This window comes from Vicugna pacos, chromosome 6 (genome assembly GCF_048564905.1).
Source record: "Vicugna pacos chromosome 6, VicPac4, whole genome shotgun sequence".
Classification (NCBI taxonomy): Eukaryota; Metazoa; Chordata; class Mammalia; order Artiodactyla; family Camelidae; genus Vicugna; species Vicugna pacos.
In genome coordinates this window covers 7848603-7860425 of record NC_132992.1, presented here as the reverse complement: position 1 = coordinate 7860425, position 11823 = coordinate 7848603, and the positions used below count along the sequence as shown (strand labels likewise).

At 49.3% G+C, this 11823-nt stretch overlaps 1 long non-coding RNA gene across 1 annotated transcript; it reads left to right on the top strand.

The window, feature by feature from the left end:
* Positions 1-776: 776 nt before the first annotated feature.
* On the top strand, positions 777-2806 carry LOC140697071 (uncharacterized). Its single transcript, XR_012073887.1, has 2 exons — positions 777-1302; positions 2227-2806. It is a non-coding gene; the product is annotated as an uncharacterized lncRNA (long non-coding RNA).
* The last annotated feature ends 9017 nt before the right edge of the window (positions 2807-11823 follow it).

The following is an 11823-nucleotide window of genomic DNA, read 5'->3' as shown; positions in this document are numbered from 1 at the left end:
GGGTCAGAACCAGGGACAGACTTGCAGGCACCACCCTGACTGGCTGGAAGGGCCAAGCTCTTCATTTTGGCGAGGTCCCTGAGGTCTTCTCTTGATTTTCCCACGGTCTCTGGTGCACTCACTGGCATCCACCAGGACGGCGCACAGAGTCCTTTCCTGGCTGGACCAGCCCATCTTCCTACAGCCTTACTCTCCTTTGCCTGCTCTGCTCAAGATGCACTGAACAGCCCACACGTCCACATCTTCATTATTTCTTTGGCTATTCCCTCTGCTGAGAATATTTTTTCCCTCTTTAACTGGCAGCCTTGTACGTGACTTTGAACATGGAGTTTAAATGCCTGCTCCTCTGCGCAGCGTCCCCTGGTCCTTCCCTCCCAGCCCCCCTCAACTGCCTTCCCTCACAACTCCATCCATGGCACTTCCCGGGCCCCTCCTGGCTTGAATTCTAGCCGTGTGTTAACCTGTGTTCTCTCCATGGCTGCAGAGAGGCTCTCTCAAGGACAGTAGCCGGGTCCTATTTATCTGTACCCTGAGTAGCTAGCTCAGTTCCTGGCACAGCGGAGGAACATCAGAATGACTAGCTTAAGCTAAACAGAAATGTGTCTGCTTAAGGCTCCAAATCCCTACGTGGAAAAGCCAGGGAACGCGTCCTTTCCCTGAGTACAGCCGAGGCCTCCTTACAGATGAATGGTGCAGGATCTTTTTACAAGATGCTGCCGTGAGCAGACGTCCGCGCACGGGGCGGGGGCGCGCATGCGCACACGCGGAGGCTGGAGGTCGCTGCTGCTGGATGGCAAGGTGCAGCAAAGATAAGCTCACCACGCTGCAGGAGAAGGTGAACCACGTGACGATGTGGGTAACCCCAGCACACACGGCACCCTCGGCCAGCCCAGCTCCGATCTAACCGCATCATCTTTTCATGAAGCAGACGTGAAAAAAAATACGACTAAAACAATTACAGAAAAGGTGCTTTAATGCCTTCTTGCCTCGATGGTATCGAAGCTATTGGCTCCGGGCTACACTTGGGGAAACAATATTCTGAGATAAGGAGATGAACTATCTGCTCAAGAGAATGTGCCGGAAGCCAAGGTAACGGGGCAAACGCGTAACGAAACGGCTGCGGCCAATGAGCCACCTAAACCCGTGTCCTCGGGCGGCATCGGTTGTGTGAGCAAAGGAAACCCAACCCGCCCTCATCTCAAAACGAAGACTCTGTGGGTGCCTATCTGTGTGAGTGTGTGTCCTCGCCAAACACGACGGCTGAAGTGACATTCCCAGCTCCCCCACGTGTGGCTGAGACAGGTATGAAATGACAAAGTTGAAAAGGTGAGACTTGTGGTCATGCACCAGCCTTGAAGTCCCTTTTCTGGGGGCTCCAGCTGCCCTGTGACTCACTTGCTGAGTGGCCAGGGCTCCGTGAATGCAAACTGAGGTACCAGCACCGACTGATCAGGACATCCCAGAAACGGCTACTGAACTTTGAGCGTGCTGGGGTTCTGACGTCATTAGGTGTGAGTTCTCCGAGCCACGGAGGATGGTGTTTCTCCTCTTGGAAGCTCTGCTCGTGCCCGGTCCACGTTTTATGGTACTGTGGTTTCCTCTACCAGTCTTCACCCTTTTCAGTCCCCAAGCAATCTTCCCGTGACTGGGAAGGTCCCCACTACTAATGCACACGACGGCTGGGACGGGCTTCAGGGCACTTAGACCCCGAACTTTACAGGCTCAAGGACTTGCCATTGAACCCCAGCTCTCCATTAGTCTGTACTCTTTGATTTTGGGTAAGTTACTTAACCTAAATCTTAGTTTCCTCATCTATGTGCTGGGAATAACACAGCCCATCTCCTAGGTAAGTTTGCTTCAGAAATATATGAATTAATTCCTGTGAAGTATGTAGTGCCATCATGAGCACAAAGTCAGACCTTACTAAATGGAGCTATTATTATTGCCATCAGCACCGTAATCCATTCAAACCCTCTGGATGTCTGGAAGAGGATCCTGAGGTCTAGAAAGGGAAGGTGACTTACCCAAGGAAGTGAGTCTTGGGTCATCCAGTAGTGATTGCCTGTACTAGACAATGACTAGTGTACTAGACCATGACTAGGCTGAAGGTAGTAGCCCTGGTAAGGGCTGCCTTAGTGGCAGAATTCAGATCTGTTGATTCACAGGCCAGGTGCCATGTACTGTGTAATTTATGATCGCATAGTCTATTTTTTTTTTTCCAACCAGATCGCAAGCTCGTGGAAAGACGGGACCTTGTGTTTCTTAAGTCCCTCCAGACTACAGCACTTCATAGGTACTGGGTAAATATTTGTTAATAAGTTCATTGTTTGCAAAGATCACGGCTGATTTTCAAGGCACCAGGTTTCTATGTTATAGCTGCTTCTCCCCCACACTACCACGTCCTCATAATTCTGGAAAACTCATCCAAGAAGGACTTGTGCTGATGCATTACCAGAGGGAAACATTCCATCCCTTTTCCAATGCCGCTCCAGATTGCTCAAGATTGCAGGCTCACTAATCAGAGACATTGGTAATTTGACTGATGCTCTAAAACCCCGAAAGCCCCCACTGAAGGCACCTTTGTCCTTGAGCATTAGAGTTTTTGTCACTACATGTCACAATGGCCAAGCTGCCTTTTGATGGCACTGCTGGTACGCACAGCCTGGAAGTCACGGTCGAGATGCCAGCCCATCAAATCCATCGTGAGACGGGAACTCGGCACCAGCCCTTCTCCTGAAAGCCGAGGGTGTTGTGCAGATGGCTGGCTCTGCACAGGATGTTCTAATAAACGCTGCTGTTACTTTTATGGTCTTGTGCAGTACTGAATATGCTTCTCATAAGTTGGCCTTTATGCAAACCTCCATGACCTCCATGTTTAATTCAGATCTTTATTTTCTGTTTCATGAACCCGTTTAATTTAATATCACTGTAAAAATCCCAATGAATGGACATGATGTTCTTTTGGTACTAAATTTCTCAGGCTAGACTTTTATGGTTAATACTGGGGTCACTGCTAGAGCACAAGAGAGCATGGGTCTAGCTTGGAAGTGCCTGGGATATGGTTCTTGCCCTAGCAACCGATTTCTTCTCACTGCTTTTGTTGAATTTTCCCTGTTCTTGACCTCTGCTCTTGTTTTCAGTAATACTGGTATAATGAGATGAATAAATAGCCCCGTCTGTAAAGAAATGGGAAAAGTCTGACTTTGACTAAAACTCAAGCAGGGGATTAAAGGTGTGAGGGCTGGACAGAGAGATGAACTTTGAGACCGATCACCTGGAATACAGACAGGTACTCCCTGGACGTTCCAGCCAAGCAGGAGTCTACTGTAGGTCTGGGACCAAGTCTTGCCGGCCTCGCAAGGGGACATCCTCCTTTCTAGGATCTGCAAATCCATCCTTTGCTTCCCACGGCCTACTCAAGAGTCTCTGAAGTTGGGGAGGGTTAGTGGGCGTGACACACGCCCCACATTCTCTGTGACACCCCACTGTTCACCACTTTTTGAAACACTCGCAGACTAGACTTTGCATGGGACTCCTAGGACCTCCCCTGTTTGTACATGTACTTCCCCAAATGGTCACTAGGACCACAGGTGGCCCCTGAGCACTAAAATGTGGCTAATCCAAACGGACATGTGCTGTCAGCACAAAACGCACCCTGGATATTGAAGATGCAATATCTCACTAATACACTTTTTATACTGATTATGCATTGAACTGATAATATTTTGGAGACATTGGGTTAATTAAATATTTTATTAAGCTTAAATTCCTCCATTTCTTTTCACTTTTGAAAATGTGGCTCCTAGAACATTCAAAATGACAGGTGTGGTTCATATTCTAGTTCTACTGGACAGTGCCCCTCTAGACAGTTCCCAGAGAAGCTGCTTCTGTCCACGTATGGACCAATCCAGCGAAAAACACAACTTTCAGCTCCTCGTCACACTGGGAATGAAATCCTACCACTCAGCCTCCCTCTGGCTGCTCAGTTTAGTCACACTGGTATCTCTTCTTTTTTTTTTGAGGGGGGAGGAGGTAATTAGGTTTATCTATTTTTTTTTTTAACGGAGGTGCTGGGGGATTGAACCCGGGACCTCATGCATGCTAAGCACATGCTTTACCCCTAAGCTATATACCCTGCCTCCACCCCCCACCCTGCTTTTTTCCCCCACACTGGTATCTTTTTAAGAATCTCCAGGCTTGCACCAGCCTCTAAAGTGCTGCAGGCTGTTATTTCTGGGACACTTTCCCTCCCTGTATCTTTCTGTCATCTGGTCTCATCTCAGATGTCACCTCCTCAGAGAGGCCTTCCCTTCCTTCCTGTGGGAGGCGGGACAATGGTCCCCCAGAGAAGTCCAAGTCCTGCTCCCTGGAACCCGCTGTTATACTACCTGACATGGCCAAAGGGACTTCCTAGATATGATGAGGTTAAGGATTTGGGGGTAAAAATATTACCCTGGATTATCTGAGCAGGCCCAGTGTCATCACAAGGGTCCTTAGAAGGAAAAGGAGGAGGCAGGAGATTCAGAATCAGAGGAGATGTGATGACACCAGCAAAGGTTGGAGAGACGCAGGGCCCAGAGCCAAGGAACGCAAGCAGCCTCCAGAAGATGGAAAAAGCAAGAAATGGATTCTTCCCCAGGGCCTTCCGAAGGAACACAGACCTGCCAACCCATTTTAGACTTCTGACCTCCAGAATCATAAGACGATACACTTCTATTGTTTTAAGCCAAAAAAATTGTGGTGATTTGTTACAGTAGCAATAAGAAACTAACGCACATCCAGGTCTGAGACTATGTACTGCCTGGCCTCCAGCCCCTCTAGCCCATCCTTCCTTGGCTATTCTTTCCATATCATTTTTCTGCTATCAGTTGACATATTAGTTAATCGGCTTCCTTGTTTAGTTTCTGTCTCTCTTGGCTACAATGCGAACTCCCTGTGGGCAGAGACCTCCTCTCTCGTTCATTAAGAAGCACTCTGCCTTTTGAACTAGTGCCGGGCACATAGTAAATGCTCCTTAGTATGAACAAACGGCTGATGGATGAATGAATGACAATGGGCTATTTAAAAGGTTTACTTTCAACCCACTGGCTACCATGTGAACATTTTTAGAGGAAAATCACACCCAGGTAGAGGAGATGAAAAACACGGATAGGTTCTGGAGAGTGCATACGATTTACAGGCTACCAGGATGGATGCTGCAGAGACACAAAGAATCTGAAGATCCTATGCCTCCGACAGGCTGTGTAGAGACACACACAGGCACAGGATAAACCAGTGACCGGCAGGGGTTCTGAGTGGTTGGGGTCAGAAGACCGGAGGGGCACTGAGTATGAACAGTGCTGAGCTGACAAACCAGCTCTTAAAACAACAATGATGACAGCAAAGGTCTGATCCGTGGTGCTTGCCAGTTTCTGTGGTGTAAATACTCCTACGATGACTGACTTCCTGCTCCCACTGGAACATCTCTGAACGTGGCTTTGGGAAATGCTGTACACAGCAGGCTCTTGTTGAGGAGGTGGGATTTCAAATGAGCCTAGAAGAGTTGGGGGGTGCTGGGGATGGCCTCAGGATGGGGCAGGAGGCCAGTCACACACAACAGCAACAACCTCTTTGAGGCTGGCAAAGTGGGGTCTCAACGGCCCTTGTGGCTCCAGTGGGTTTCCTGTCACTGAGACAAACAGAAAAAAGCAACTAAAACAAGTCGCCCTAGAGAGGGCTGCCTGGAGAGATGCAGGAGCAGAGAATCTTCCTGCCAGGAGCACCATGATGAGTGTTCAGCCCGGCACTAACTTAACGAGTGTGGGGTAGAGCGAAGAGCTCGGGGAGGAGCGGTGAGCAGTCTGTGTTCACCGAGCCGCTTAAAGGACACCTGGACCTGAACCCGGCTGACGCCCTCACTCACTCTGCCTCACTCACTCTCCCCTCAATCCTTGTCCTAAGATGAACTTGGGACAACCTACTCAAGGCTCTCAAAGTAACCCTCCCCAAAATCTCCATCCTCAGCCAGGCATCATGCCCTCTAACTGGTAAGGCAGGGAGATTTCGTTCTGAGGATCCGCGGGTAGTGTTTAAGAGGTTGGTATACAGCGTCAGATGGTACCTGGATTCACATCCTGACTCTGCTGCTTTCCAGGTGACTGACACTAGGGAGGTGCCTTGATCTCTTGAGACTTTAGGTTCCTCATCCGGAAAATGGGAAGAATAGTAACAGTACCTTCTTCAGACGGTTTTGTGACAATTACATGATGCACAAAAGACACCCAGCACGATGCCTGGGGCATCGTAAGTTCCCCTTCACTTTGCACAGTGATAGTGATAAAAAATCATGTTTTTCCCCTTTTCAAGTTCCTGCCAGACAGAAGCTAATTTTCAAACAAGCCCCATCCCTCCAGCCAGAGCCACCTGTCCACTGCCTCTGCCCTGAGAACGATGCCCTCCCCTCACGCCTCATCTAGACACCAGGTCTGCAGCCCACGCAGGCCCACGTGTCCTTGTTGGTCACTTGAAGAGCACACATTTGTTGTGAGCAGGGTGAGATGTTTTCCTTGCTTTTGGGTGTGTTTCAATGCAGGACAAGATGCGGCCATTATGTGAACGTAGGGGCAACAATGAAAACAAGACTGCTCTCTGAAAAACACTCAAAAGCTTTATTTTGCCTGAATGGCCATTATTTTCATTCTCTCTCCCCCACACAAAGCACCGGAGCACATCTCATTCAGGCTGTTGCCGAGTGAGTGGGTGTGAAGAGACGGTCCAAACAAAAGAAGTAGCATATTGCTGTCCTCGGGTCCCTTGTTCAGTGTGCTGCACGGTGGACCAAGCTTTCCCGCCAGCCCCGCTGCCTGAATCATCGGGACCCACAGGGTGCACACACACACACACGTAAATATAAAAACCCTGCCTGATCCTTGACATGGTTGCGCGACAATTTACCAGCTGGAGCTGGATTTCAAAAGTCGGCAGAACATAAAAGCAGTGTTCTTCTAAGGTACTGGCACCCTGTCACCCACTTCGATAATTTTTAGGCATCAGTCCCGCCGCCTGGAAACACCGTGCCTCCTGCCCCCCAGGAAGGAGGCGGGGTTGCTCTGCTCTGGATGCACCGGGGCGCTGGGCATGCGCGTGAGCGGCCTCGCCAGGGTGCGCTGGGAGGGCCAGCAGCCTCCTGCCTGGGGCGGGGGGATGTTCCAGGTACCCGGGCCCTGGCGTGTTCTGGATCCCGGCTGTCCGAACCACACAACTCACAGTACAGAGAACCAGTCTTCTACTCACAGTCTTCTGAAAACAAAAAGCAACGCCAAACAGAGGAAGGAAGTAAATCTTGGCATTCTGCAAGTTTTCCTTTATTAAGGACGATTCAGTGGCTTTGGTTTTTTTTCTTCCCCACAATAGTTTCCTTCTCTCCAGCTTCTATCAAAAAGGTCACTGTGCCAACCAGATAGAAGTTCTGAGAACTGTTCTTCTGGACCCCGGGATGGTTGTGAAGAAGGAGGAAGTGCCTGTCGATATGGTCTCAGCTCCCTGAGGGCGGGGCTCTGCCGCATTTCCCACGGGGTCTCCCCAGGGCCCAGCACGTGCCAACACTGTTAAGTATTTCCTGAGGGAGCTGCTGTGAGAGCAGCATCACTGCGGCGTTTCTGTGACTTCACCATCCCCGTGGGGCCCGGCGAGAAGGACCCCTGCCCCAGCTACAGTCTACAGAACCCTAGCAGGGGACCCGGCCCTGTGTGATTCCGCCAGACCAGCGCCGTGCTTAGGAACACCATCAGGGGTGCGCTTACTGGACACCACCCACGCGCCCGGCGCTGCGGAGCGTGTGACGCTAGGGTCACGTGACCCGTGTTTGGGGGCCTCCAGGAGCCTGTCAGTGCACATGCCCCCAACCCGTCTCCACCCGATGTCCAGTGGCGGGCGCCCTGCCTCGGCACTGACTAGCCGTGCGTGGCTGCCGCCAAGTTTCTAAAGTGCATACCGCGTGTAAGTTCCAGCCTCTCATTTATAAACGGGATGACAGCACTGAACTCCAGGCATGTCGTGAGGATTCAGTGGAACCGCGTACAAAGCACCTAACACGGGGTCAGCCCACAGTAGGTGCTTAGGAAATCCTGCTGGCCAGCTTCTGTTTGATTAATTGGAAAACAAAAACCAAAAAACAAAAACAAAATCTATCTCAGGAAACAAGATGAGCATGCAGAAAGTGACCTGGAAACATGATAAAGTTGGTGAATAAGAAAGATCGAAGCAGGATGGATGACAAGACCTTTGGGCTCGAACTGTCTGCAGCCTGGGTGGGAATGAAGGTACCAGCTAAGCCTGCAGCAGGCAGCCTCCTGGAGGCACGAACCTGAGATGGGGCTTGAAGAAGAGGCTTAAGGGCGGTGGTTCCCATTGAAGAGTAAGAGTTCTGGTGCAATAGAACATGATGATCAGGGAAAAAAAAATCCAAGTGCCAGATTCATTGCATGGGAACACGGCTTGAAATGAAGATGAGAAAAGCCTGGGGTGGGCCAGGTGGGAACCAAGCCCTGCTCTGCAAACAAAAAATTTCCCCCGAGAAGTCGCCCACAATCCCTTTTGTGACTCTAACTGTGGCAATTAGCAACGACCCCCAGCTCAGCGGGGAGAGCGTGCCTTTATGAGGAGAGCCAGCCACACACCATCTCTCCACTCAGAGCTCAGGGTGTGCGTGGAGGGAACCGCGCAGAGGCACGCTGTACGTGCCTCCAATTAAAAACACAGACAGAGGGGACAGTAACGTGAATGTCACCGACAAGAAAGTGCTGCCACCCACTCGTGGCCTAAAGGTCACTGTGCCTCAGCCTTGGCCCTTATCTCCAACCGCAAAGGTCAGGGGGGCTGCGTGCGTTTCTGGGGAGCATGTAGGCTTTCACAAGGCCTCAGAATGACTCTTGCTCTGACACCAAAATTAGTGATGAGCTCGGAGGAGAAGATGATAATAGAGAAATGGAGTGACTGTAACCTTTTCCACCATCTCTCTTGTCGGCTCCATGAAGCAGAGTCACAAGGCATAAAACGAGAAGTTTCCACATTTTACAAAAGACTACAAGACTGCTGACTTAATTGGGTGTGGAGCAAATGGCTATACCACTGCCAAGAGGAAGACATCAAAGAAGAAAGGGAAAGGAGCGATTAAAACATCGTATAAGGATGTGAAAACGAATATACGTATATATATGCATGACTGGGACATTACGCTGTACACCAGAAACTGACACGTTGTAACTGACTATACTTCAAAAAAAAAAAAAAAGAACAACAACAAAAAAAATCCAATAACATCACCTGGGTGAGGAAACGGGCTCACAATATACTGAGCAGGTCTCGATACAATAGTGATGGACATTTGCCACATGGTTCTATGAATAGTCTGATCACAGTGGCCCAGCACGGGCAACAATACTGCTAATTGGAAACATTTCAGGTATTGAAACGTAGAATGAATTGGAAGGACACTGGACTTGGAGTCAGACGGATCTGCATTCAAATCTCAATTATTGTCCATATTTGGTGGGCAATTTATATCATCTTTTATCATTCCTGTACTGTGAATGCACAGGTGTTGCATCTGGAAAGGTGAGATGATCTGAGTATCTACAGCTTAAGGTCCTAGTGAAGATTAAATGTGAGAAAAGATGAAAAGGTTCTTTATAATGACTCAAGCACAATGCAAACGATGATGAGAATTATGATTGGCTAGTGATGACGTCACTCTGATGTACGCCCAACCCCTGCACACTCAGAGGTAAGGCTGCTTTTCTGTATTAGACCCTTCGAGGAGAGAGGATGTTTAAGTGGAATCTGGGAGACGCCACACACACAACAATTTGGGTGGGATGCTACATAAAACACAAGAGGAAAAGTAAACCAAGGCACAGAGCACGTATATGAAGTATGGCTGAAGGTGGCCTTTGCTGGGCGGGTATCAGAAACAAAACTAGCAACTTGAAGCACTTCAACTAAGCTACCAAGCAACAGAAAAAGATAAACAACAAACACTTAATGATAAGCATCTGTAAAGGCACCGGCACATCAGGATGTGATATTGGTTCCTCCAAATGTGCTCTGGTTAAAAAAGTATTTTGTGCCTTCAACTCATCTGAGAATGGCGAATCTGTCTAAGCCTGCCAAGTACAGAGGATGAAGCAGGAATGATAGTTTGGGAGTTTAAAATATTTGCCCCTTTTCTTACCAGAAGGAAATTGATCATAGCATCAGCGACACTCCCCAACAGAGCCAGTCACCCAACACGGCAGTAAAGGTGTGCTTTCTCAAGCTCTGAACCTGACCCTGGTGGATATGTCTGGAGAAGACGCTTGGAGAGGCTCTGAGCACAGCGTGCTCATCCACAAGCAGCTGACTCAGGCCCAGGATCTGGGGTAGAGCTTAAGACCACGTCTGTGTGCGGCTAACCACGTTGACGGTGCTGCTGGCGCTGCCGGCTTTATTGGCCTGCACATAACTCACTGGTAGACAAGCTCTTTGGTAAGATGTGGGAGAAATCTGGTCTTTAAAGTCTCCTGCAGCGCTGGGTATCAAAGGAATGAGATGTCTCCCGGCCTTTCATGCTGCAAATGAGAGAGAGAGAAGGAGAGAGAGAAACACACAGCCTAGCAGGGCAGCTAAGATTTAGGACCAGCTTTTACGGTAATATGGAAACCACATGACAGATTGCACGGGCGCCAGCAGAGCTTCTGATTCACTGCCCACGTGCTTCTTCTGTCTGTAGCCCCAGGGAGCCATTCTGAGGAGATAGGTAATGCTTGGTGCGGGCAAGGTTTTTCACTTGTCATGTTTGGGTTCCCTACCTTTCCCACCCCCCTTGCCAAAGGACTCCTTGCCTGGGGCCTAAGATCTTCATGCTTTCGCCAGATTTTCCAAGGGGTCTCTGCCATTCCCTTGGAGGCCAACGGTAGAAACCGAACACAGTTGTGTGGGTTGACGATGCCGTGTTCCCCCATCGTACAGGTAGAACGTAACTCTGGTTTTGGAGGGCAAACGTGTGGTGTCTGACATTTCACTGTTTACTCTTATGCACCGCTTACTTAATTAAAAAAAACACTTGTTCCTGAATTACATTTGAACTAAAAATAAATCAAATGCAGATTTCTGAGCTTACGCCTTATGCAATGAATCAGGAATCCTGATGATGGGGATTTAAACTTTCTGCAATATCAAGTGATCCTTAGACCCACTGAAGGTAGATACGGCTGTGTGACCCCTCCTTGCCAATCACAGCCCTCCACAGGTCTGAGGACCACGCCCAGCCGCTCGGAAACCCATCAAATGGAGAAGGAAATTACGGGAGGCAATGGAGAAAAGCTCAGGTATGACCCCCTTCCTGGAGCACTTGAGGCCACTACTCAGCAGCGTGATAGGTTTTGTCTCTCAAGGAGGAGGCTCTCCAGATGCCTCTCACCGCTCAATATTTTACTTCCCTGCCAACTCTCTCTCCCCGGCAGTAACACCCGACGTACGTAGGCACCATGACCAGGTGGTCACCTTGGACCGACAAGTCGCCTGTTAAGTTATAAGGTCTGGTTGCATATCTCCTGAATGGAGAGCCATCCCTGAAAGGCAGACTCACTGACTTTGAAATCTGGGTGTTAGAACTAGAAAGGTACTTAGATCAGCTCAAAGGATTAACTGAACAAGCCAGATTTTAGAAAAGTCACTGGTGCAAATGAATCGGTAATCCGACAACTTGAAAACAAAATAAACAGGTATAGAATTTTACCTTGCGTATGGACGAAGGGGAGGGAACAGAGTATTTGGAGAATGCAGAGCAGACTCCCAGAAACTGCA